Here is an 8,590-nt window from a genome sequence, read left to right as displayed (position 1 = left end):
AGTGGGAAATTTAACATGCAAATCCACTTATCTTACACCATTAATTATTTAACCACTACAAAAATTACCTATCACATTTTCAAAAATTTCCACATAAGTCCTATTTAATAATTTCACTCACAAATGACAATATCAAAGCATGAAATTTTCACACATGAACTTTCACATATAATAAGCAACGAATATAACATCTAATTATTTTTATGACTCGGTTTTGTGGTCCCGAAACCACTTTTCGACTGGGGTCAAATTAGGGCTGTCACAGTTCCTATGTTTTCCCACTTTGTAAAGTGGCAATTTTGCAATGCTCTTTGCCTGTGCTCCTCAGATTTTCTGTATCACTTGGCCAAATACCTTGGGGTTTGCTTCTAAGCTCATTGGTTAGCTGTCCCACTTGGTTTCCTAAATTCTTCATTGTTGCTACTTGGCTTTGCATTTGTTCATCATTCGTCGCTATGTATGTCTTCAGCAAATTCTCAAGATTACTTGAAGATTCAATTGGTGTGGGTTGTTGCACTTGTTAAGAATATTCTGGCAGATAATTTGGTCGAAATGACATAGAAGAGTCACTATGGTCCGACCATTGATTACTCGATGGAGAAATTGGATGATTCTACCATGAAGAGTTGTAAGAATTTAACAGTGGATCATTCCAATTTTATTTCCCATGTAATATTTCGACTCTTGATTTGATGGGCAATTTTCAAAGAAATGGCCATCTCCACAGTATTAACAAAAAATATTCTCGGACTGCTTTGGCTGCTGACCTGACAGATTACCATTGAAACAATTAACAATTATGTTCTTAAGCATAGAAGACATAGAGGATACCTGGGCTGCCAAAGAAGTAAGTGTGTCTGTTTCATGTACTCCTACTGCTCATCTTTTTGAGGCTGCTCGGTTGGTTGGCCACTGATAGTTATTGTTAGCAATTCTTTCAATAATCTCATAACCATCATTATAAGACTTAGAAAGAAGGGCTCTATTTGTCGAAGCATTTACCATCATTCTAGTATGAATATTGAGACCAATATAGAAAGTTTTCATTTGAATGCAGCAAGGAATACCGTGATGAGGGTAGTTTCGTAATAACTCCTTGAACTGATCCCATGCCTATATAAAGATTCTTCATCAAGTTGCTGAAATAAAGTGATTTCATTTCGGATCTTGGCGGTTAAAGATGGAGGGAAATATTTCATTAAGAAACGTTCAATCAACTCTTTCCATGTAGTTATGGAACCAGATAGGGAGTTCAACCACGCTCGTGCTCTATCTCTTAAGGAGTTTGGAAATAATTTCAGTCACAAGGCGTCCTCGGTCACCCCGACTAGTTTAAATGAATCACTCGCTTCCATGAATAGCCAAAGATGAAGATGTGGATCTTCAATAGGAATCCCACTAAATTGACTCATATTTTACAACATTTGGAACATGACCGGCTTCAGCTCGAACTGTTGTGCATTGATTTCGGGTCTCTTAATAATCAGATTGAGGTCGTTGAATAGAGGAATGGCATATTGTTGAATGACATGTTTCTATCATTGGCAACAATGATCAGATTGTGAGTGAATATTCTGTGACAGCCTTAAAACGACCCTAGTCGGAATGTGGTTTCGGGACCACAAAACCGAGGCATAAAAATAATTTAATATTCATTTTGATGCCTATAATATGTGTTAATTCGTGTGTGACATTTTTTATGTTTTGATTTAGGGTTATAAATGTGAATTTCACTAAAAAGGACCTAGTAGTAAACTTTGAAAGTAGGATAGGGAAATGTGTGATGACTAATTGAATCATGCATGCAAAACAATGGTTTTGCATGTCAAATACCCCTTCTTTTTATAAGTGGTGGCTGGCCATGACAAAGGAGGATGGGCAAAACATGTCATAGACATGTTGTGTTGGTGCATTATGGGAGGAAACAATAAACTAAGGTTAGGAATAAAGAAATGGAAAACAAAAAAGAGAGAAGGTGTGTGATCCCCTCCATTGCCGTGAGTTGAGGGAAAGAAAACAAAAAAAAAGTGTTCATCATTTTTTCACTTCTCTTGGCCGAAAATTCTAAGGAAGAAGGAGGGAGTTCTTGCTTCATGTTTGGTTTGGAAGAGGATTAGGAAGAGTTTTGGCCATACTTGTATCTAGATTAAGGTATGTTTGAGGTTGTGCCATGAGATTCATGCATGTTTTTAGTTGCTAGCTTGAGTTCTAATTAGCCCATGGTTCAAATCTTTGCTATGTCATGGGAATGATGTTCGCCAAGGTGGATTTTGTGTTAATGCCATTGCATGCTAAATATGAAGCTTGTTAATGATATATGTGATGGTGGGTTGATGACTCTTGGATTTTCATTTTAGCATTTTTGAGTGAGACATTAAGTTCTTTGTTTAACCATGACCAAAATTGAAATGGTATGGTGTTGTGATGTATTCGCCATGGTATATCCATAAGTATGATTTATGCTTATTGCATGGTAGGTAAGATTTGTGTTTTGGATATATGTTTATATTTGGTTATAATCAACTTGAGATTCGCCCTTGCACCTATATGTATATATGTTTGCACATGATGTATTGGTATGACATATATACTATCTCAAGGTATATATTTACTTATGATGATGTTTGGTTATGAAGTAAATGATAGATGCGTATTGAGCTACAATATGTAATGCATTAGTTAGTAAAATGTATGCCATTTATGTGTGGTATTAAATATGTAATTGGCCTCAACATCAACATGCATATTCGCCACATGAGATGGGTTGGTGTGCATGCATTCGGTTAGAGGCAAGCATATTGATTCCTTTATCTTGGTTAGGACAATCGGCTAAAAAGGAGTGTGGGTTAATATCTTGAGTTGATGCATGATTTCACATGTATGTGACTTTAATGTCTAATGTATAAATGTGGGCTAAGTGCCTTGTGTTCCTCTTTTCGATGCTCAAATGATTAAATCGATTTATTTATTTAATTAAGCTCAAGAGCAAAGGGGATCTAAATCCGATAAAGGGAAGGAAAAAGTGGTCGAATAGCCATCGAAATCGTTCGACAACATCCGAGGTAAGTTCTTGAGTAATAGAGCTTAAATTATGATTTGATTAGATCATGTTTTAAGCAAATCGAAATCATGCTCTTTGTGTGTGGATATTGAGCCGAAATTTGCAAGTGTGATAAGTTTCTTGTGTTTGAGTTTTGCTAATGAAAATGAAATACGAATGTGTCATGATTTAGTGTTAAATGTGCATGGTTATTCGAATGATGCCCGGGCTAAGTCCCGAAGGCTTTGTGCTAAGTGACCATATCCGGACTAAGATCCGAAGGCATTTGTGCGAGTTCCCAAATCCGGGTTAAGTCCCGAAGGCATTTGTGCAAGCTATTATAACCGGGCTATGTCCCGAAGGCTTTTGAGCGAGTCGCTATATCCGGATAAAATCCGAAGGTACGTGATTCGGGAATGAACGATCTTGCTGTAAAAATCCCAGTTAATACGCTTGAAAAATTTCAGCAATGAGGTATGTTCGTATGTGCATTGGAATAGTTGAGTTCCTTCGAATAATATTCGCTCAGTTGAGTAATAAGCTTCCGGTATTTGGCTAAGATGATCCCTTATGTATGAACATAGGGGTTGGAATGTAAAGTAGAAATGATTTGAAAGTATGTATACACGGAATTATCCATTTAATTATGTGAATGCTATACTTCAGTTGTGTTTAAATTCTTTGTTCAAAACTTACTAAGCATAAATTGCTTACTCCATTTCTTTGTTCTCTGTTTTATAGATTTTGGCTCGTCAGCTATCGGACTCGGGATTTTTGGAAGTCGAAGTCTCCCACACTATCAAAGGCCCTCATTTTTGGTACAATTTTGGTTGAACTTTGAAATGGCATGTATAGGACTACCCTTTTTGTTGTTGGTCATGTACCCATGGATTTTGTGTAAATTTGGATAGACATGCGAAAATGGCTTATATACGTTTTTAGCATAGTACTATAATCGTTTTGTATGTTGATCACTAAGAGGTATGGAAATGTTTGGAAACGATTAGCCATTGGAATGGTTAATCATGATTATACTTTGTGCTATGTATGCAAAAAAAAAAGGGCTAATTGAATCATGGAAACTATGAAATAGGTAAAGTCTACCTTAAAGGCGGAATCTTGACAAAGCAGAGCAATGTGGATGTGAAAAATCACTAAAACTAGTAGGAATGGAATTAAATAGTGAATAAATTATGTAAATTAACCTTGATGAATCTACTTTCATATGGAAGAAACGAAACGGTCATATGAGTTGTACGTTAAGAGATATTTAGGTTTTCGTGAAATAGGGCCAGAACGATTTCTGGATTCCCTATTCCGACTTTGGAAATTCATTATAAATTAGCCAGAGATAATTAGGAGTCATTCCATATGTGTATAGATTCCTCTTTGAGTCTAGTTTCTATAGAAACAAACGGCATCAGTATTGAAGCCCTGTATAGGGAGATATCCAAGTTGTAATGCGCGAAGGTCAGTGTAGTTGATCCCTGTAACATGGGAGACTTTAACTAATAAACTGTACTAATTTGCCGGCCAAAAATTCTAGAAAAAAATTTGTAGATGCATATATGAGTCTAGTTTCAGGGAAAAATCACGAAACTGATTTTCGAGTTGTGGAACTCAAGATATGATTTTAAGGTGACAAGTGATACGTTAGCCGGTGGCTGGAAATTTTAAATGGACTGTGAAAATAAATATATTATGTCATTAGCACCTCGTGTTCGACTCAGGTCACGGTCTCGTGCACGGGTGTTACAATTTTATTGGTATCGAGCTACGGTTTAGTCGATTCTAGGACTACCGTAATGCATTTGGGTCTAGCTATACATGCCATTTTATGTGATTATTTGATAGTGTGGTGATTTCGACAATTGCAAATGTGTTTATTTATAGTAATGGATCCGATCCCGACCGAAGCGGTAGTGATGATCTTGAGAGTGTAGCGCTGCTCCCGACAAGGGACAGCCGGCAGACTCTCAACCTAATGCTAGTAATCCAAATGATGAAGCTAGACAAGCTTTCTATAGCGTGATGAATGATTGGTTCAACCAATACATTAGAACTAATACGGCTGTTCCACAACCTCCATTCCCAACAAACACAACCCCCGCACCTACAATGCCTCTGGTAACTGACCAAATAAGGCCAAATAAGCCCCCAGTTGATAGAATCTGAAAACATGGGGCTACTGAATTTAAGGCTACGGATAGTGATGATGCCGAGCAAGCTGAATTTTGGTTGGACAACACTATTCGGGTACTCGATGAACTATCTTGCACACCCGATGAGTGCCTAAAGTGTACTATCTCCTTGCTACGTGATTCTGCCTACTATTGGTGGAATACGTTGACTTCTGTTATGCCTAGAGAGCAAGTAACTTGGGAGTTTTTCCAAACTGAGTTTCGGAAAAAGTATATCAGTCAGAGATTTGTTGATCAAAAATGGAAGGAATTTCTTGAGCTTAAGCAAGGTTCTATGTCAGTTACTAATTACGAGCGAAAATTTGTTAGACTTAGTAGATACGCCAGAATGTATTTCGTGCGAGGCTATCATGTAAACGCTTCGAGGATGGGCTGAATGAAGATATAAAAATGTTCGTTGGCATTCTTGAAATACGAGAGTTCGTAGTACTTGTTGAGCGAGCTTGTAAAGTCAAGAGCTTAGAAAAGAAAAATAAAAAGTTGATGTGGGAACTGGAGAGTTTAGTAAAAGATCCTCGGAAAGTCTCTTCAACAGCATCGAAGAAATTTCGAGATGATGTGGGCGGTCTAGAGGCACTTCGGGCCTTTTAGACGAGATCGTGATCGACCCCACAATGGGTACACGAGGCACTTGATCGCCAGTGTTGGGAATGAACGTCGAGACGAGCGGAGTGTCGACATTATGGCAAATGGCATTCGGAAGTTGTAGATTCCATGACCGCTCTCTGTTACAAGTGCGGATCGGTTGACCACTTCATTAAAGATTGCCCGAGGTTGCTCGGCGGAATGTAAATCGAGTGGGAAGCGGGTGCTAGTAATCGCCGAGGTAGACCATCTAGAAATACGGGCAATGCTAGTGGTGGTCGAGAGGATCTAGAGATGCTACGACCAGATCCGAGGCTCGCGCTCTGCTAGGGCTTATGCAATACGCGCACGCGAGGATGCTTCCTCGCCAGATGTTATTACGGGTACTTTCACTCTCTTTGATACTAATGTGATTGCTTTGATTGACCCGGTTCTACTCATTCTTATATATGCGAAACCTTAGCATCCAAGAAGAGTTTACCTATTGAGTCTCTCGAGTTCGTAATTCGGGTGTCAAATCCCTTGGGTCGTTACGTGCTTGTTGACAAAGTGTGTAAGAAATGCCCCCTAGTAATTCGAGGTTCCTGTTTTCTGGCGGACTTGATGCTTTTGCCGTTCGACAAATTTGATGTTATCCTCGGTTTAGAATGGTTGATTGTGCATGATGCGGTTGTGAATTGCAAAGGCAAGACTATTGATTTGAGATGCTAAATAACGAGATAATCCGAGTTGAGTCTCTGAGACTTAAAGGGTTGCCGGTGTAATATCGCAATGTTGGCCCGTAAATATGTGAGAAAGGGTGCGAAGCATACCTTGCGTATGTACTTGATGATAAGGAATTGGGAAAGAAACCCGAATCTGTGCCGGTGGTTTGTGAATACCCGGATGTTTTTCCCGAAGAATTATCAGGTCTACCACCTGTTCAGGAAGTAGAGTTTGGTATTGAGCTTGTACCTGGGACTACACCAATTTCGATAGCTCCGTATCGTATGGCACCAACCGAGTTAAAAGAGTTGAAAGCTCAATTGCAAGAACTGACGGATAGAGGTTTCGCTCGACCAAGTTTCTCACCTTGGGGTGCACCAGTATTGTTTGTGAAAAAGAAGGACGGAACCATGAGGATGTGCATTGACTATCGTCAGCTGAATAAAGTGACGATAAAGAATAAATATCCATTACCACTCATTGATGATTTGTTTGATCAACTAAAGAAGCCTCAGTGTTTTCAAAGATAGATCTGAGATCAGGTTATTACCAGTTGCGAATTCGAGATTCGAATGTACCTAAGACTGCTTTCAGAATGAGGTACGGTCACTACGAGTTCTTAGTGATGCCGTTCGGGCTCACTAATGCCCCTGCGGTATTTATGGATTTGATGAATCGGATCTTCAGACAGTATTTAGACCGGTTCGTAGTTGTGTTCATTGATGACATCTTGGTCTATTCAAGAGATGAGACCGAACATGCTGAACACCTGAGATTAGTGTTGCAAATTTTACGGGATAAGCAGTTATATGCTAAGTTCAGTAAGTGTGAGTTCTGGTTAAGAGAGGTTAGCTTCTTGGGTCATGTGGTATCTGCATCGAGTATTCGAGTTGACCCGAGCAAAATTTTAGCCATACTTAGCTGGAAGCCTCAGAAATATTCTTGAGGTTCGAGCTTTTGGGACTTGCCGATTACTACCGACGGTTTGTAAAGGTTTCTTGATGATAGCCACACCCATGACGAAGCTACTTCAAAAGATGTTAAGTTCGAATGGACGGAAAAATGTCAAAAAGTTTTGATCAATGAAAACTTATTTGATGAAGCTCAATTTTAGTGCACCCAAATCGGGCAAAGAGTTTGTCATCTATAGTGACGCCTCCTACTTGGGTTAGGTTGCGTATTGATGCAAGAAGGCCGAGTTGTGGCCTATCGTCGAGACAATTAAAGCCACATGAGAAAAATTATCTGACTCATGATCTTGAATTAGCTGCCATCGTATTTGCTTTGAAAATATGGCGACATTATTTATTTGGCGAGAAGTGCCATGTGTATTCGGATCACAAAAGTCTCAAATATTTGATGACTCAAAGAGACTTAAATCTGCGACAAAGACGTTGGCTCGAGCTGTTAAAGGATTATGAGCTTGTCATTGACTATCACCCGGGAAAGGCTAATGTGGTTGCGGATGCCTTAAGTCGTAAATCACTGTTCGCTTTACGAGCGATGAATGTACACTTGTCTGTTCTACCCGACAATGTGTTAGTAGCTGAATTAAAAGTCAAACCATTATTGATTCATCAAATTCGTGAGGCTCAGAAAATCGATGATGAATTGGTTGCAAAACGGGCTGAATGTGCTCCGAATGTGGAATCAGAGTTTCAAGTTGATGATGACGATTGTTTGAGGTTTAGAAATTGTTTGTGTATTCCAAGAAATTCAGAACTTATTTCGATGATTCTGAACGAAGCTCATTGTAGCTGAATGTCAATTCAACCGGGGAGTACGAAAATGTACCACGACCTAAGACGTCAGTTTTGGTGGCATGGTATGAAACGAGACATTTCCGATTTTGTTTCGAAGTGTTTAATATGTCAGCAAGTGAAGGCGGAACATCAAGTGCCTACGGGTTTACTCCAACCGATCATGATACCTGAATGGAAATGGGATCGAGTAACGATGGATTTTGTATCTGGGTTGCCAGTGTCGCGAAGTAAGAAAGATGCGATATGGGTCGTTGTTGATAGATTGACTAAGTCGGCTCACTTTATCCCCGTACGCG

General features: G+C 39.2%; 1 non-coding gene across 1 annotated transcript; it reads left to right on the top strand.

Moving 5' to 3' along the window:
• The first annotated feature begins 1,063 nt into the window (after window positions 1-1,063).
• Window positions 1,064-1,169, top strand: LOC128284825 (small nucleolar RNA R71). The gene has a single exon (XR_008275247.1). It is a non-coding gene; the product is annotated as a small nucleolar RNA R71 (small nucleolar RNA).
• Window positions 1,170-8,590: the final 7,421 nt, after the last annotated feature.

This window comes from Gossypium arboreum, chromosome 11, assembly GCF_025698485.1.
Source record: "Gossypium arboreum isolate Shixiya-1 chromosome 11, ASM2569848v2, whole genome shotgun sequence".
In the NCBI taxonomy this organism is placed as follows: domain Eukaryota; kingdom Viridiplantae; phylum Streptophyta; class Magnoliopsida; order Malvales; family Malvaceae; genus Gossypium; species Gossypium arboreum.
This window is presented reverse-complemented; position numbering and strand designations above follow the sequence as displayed.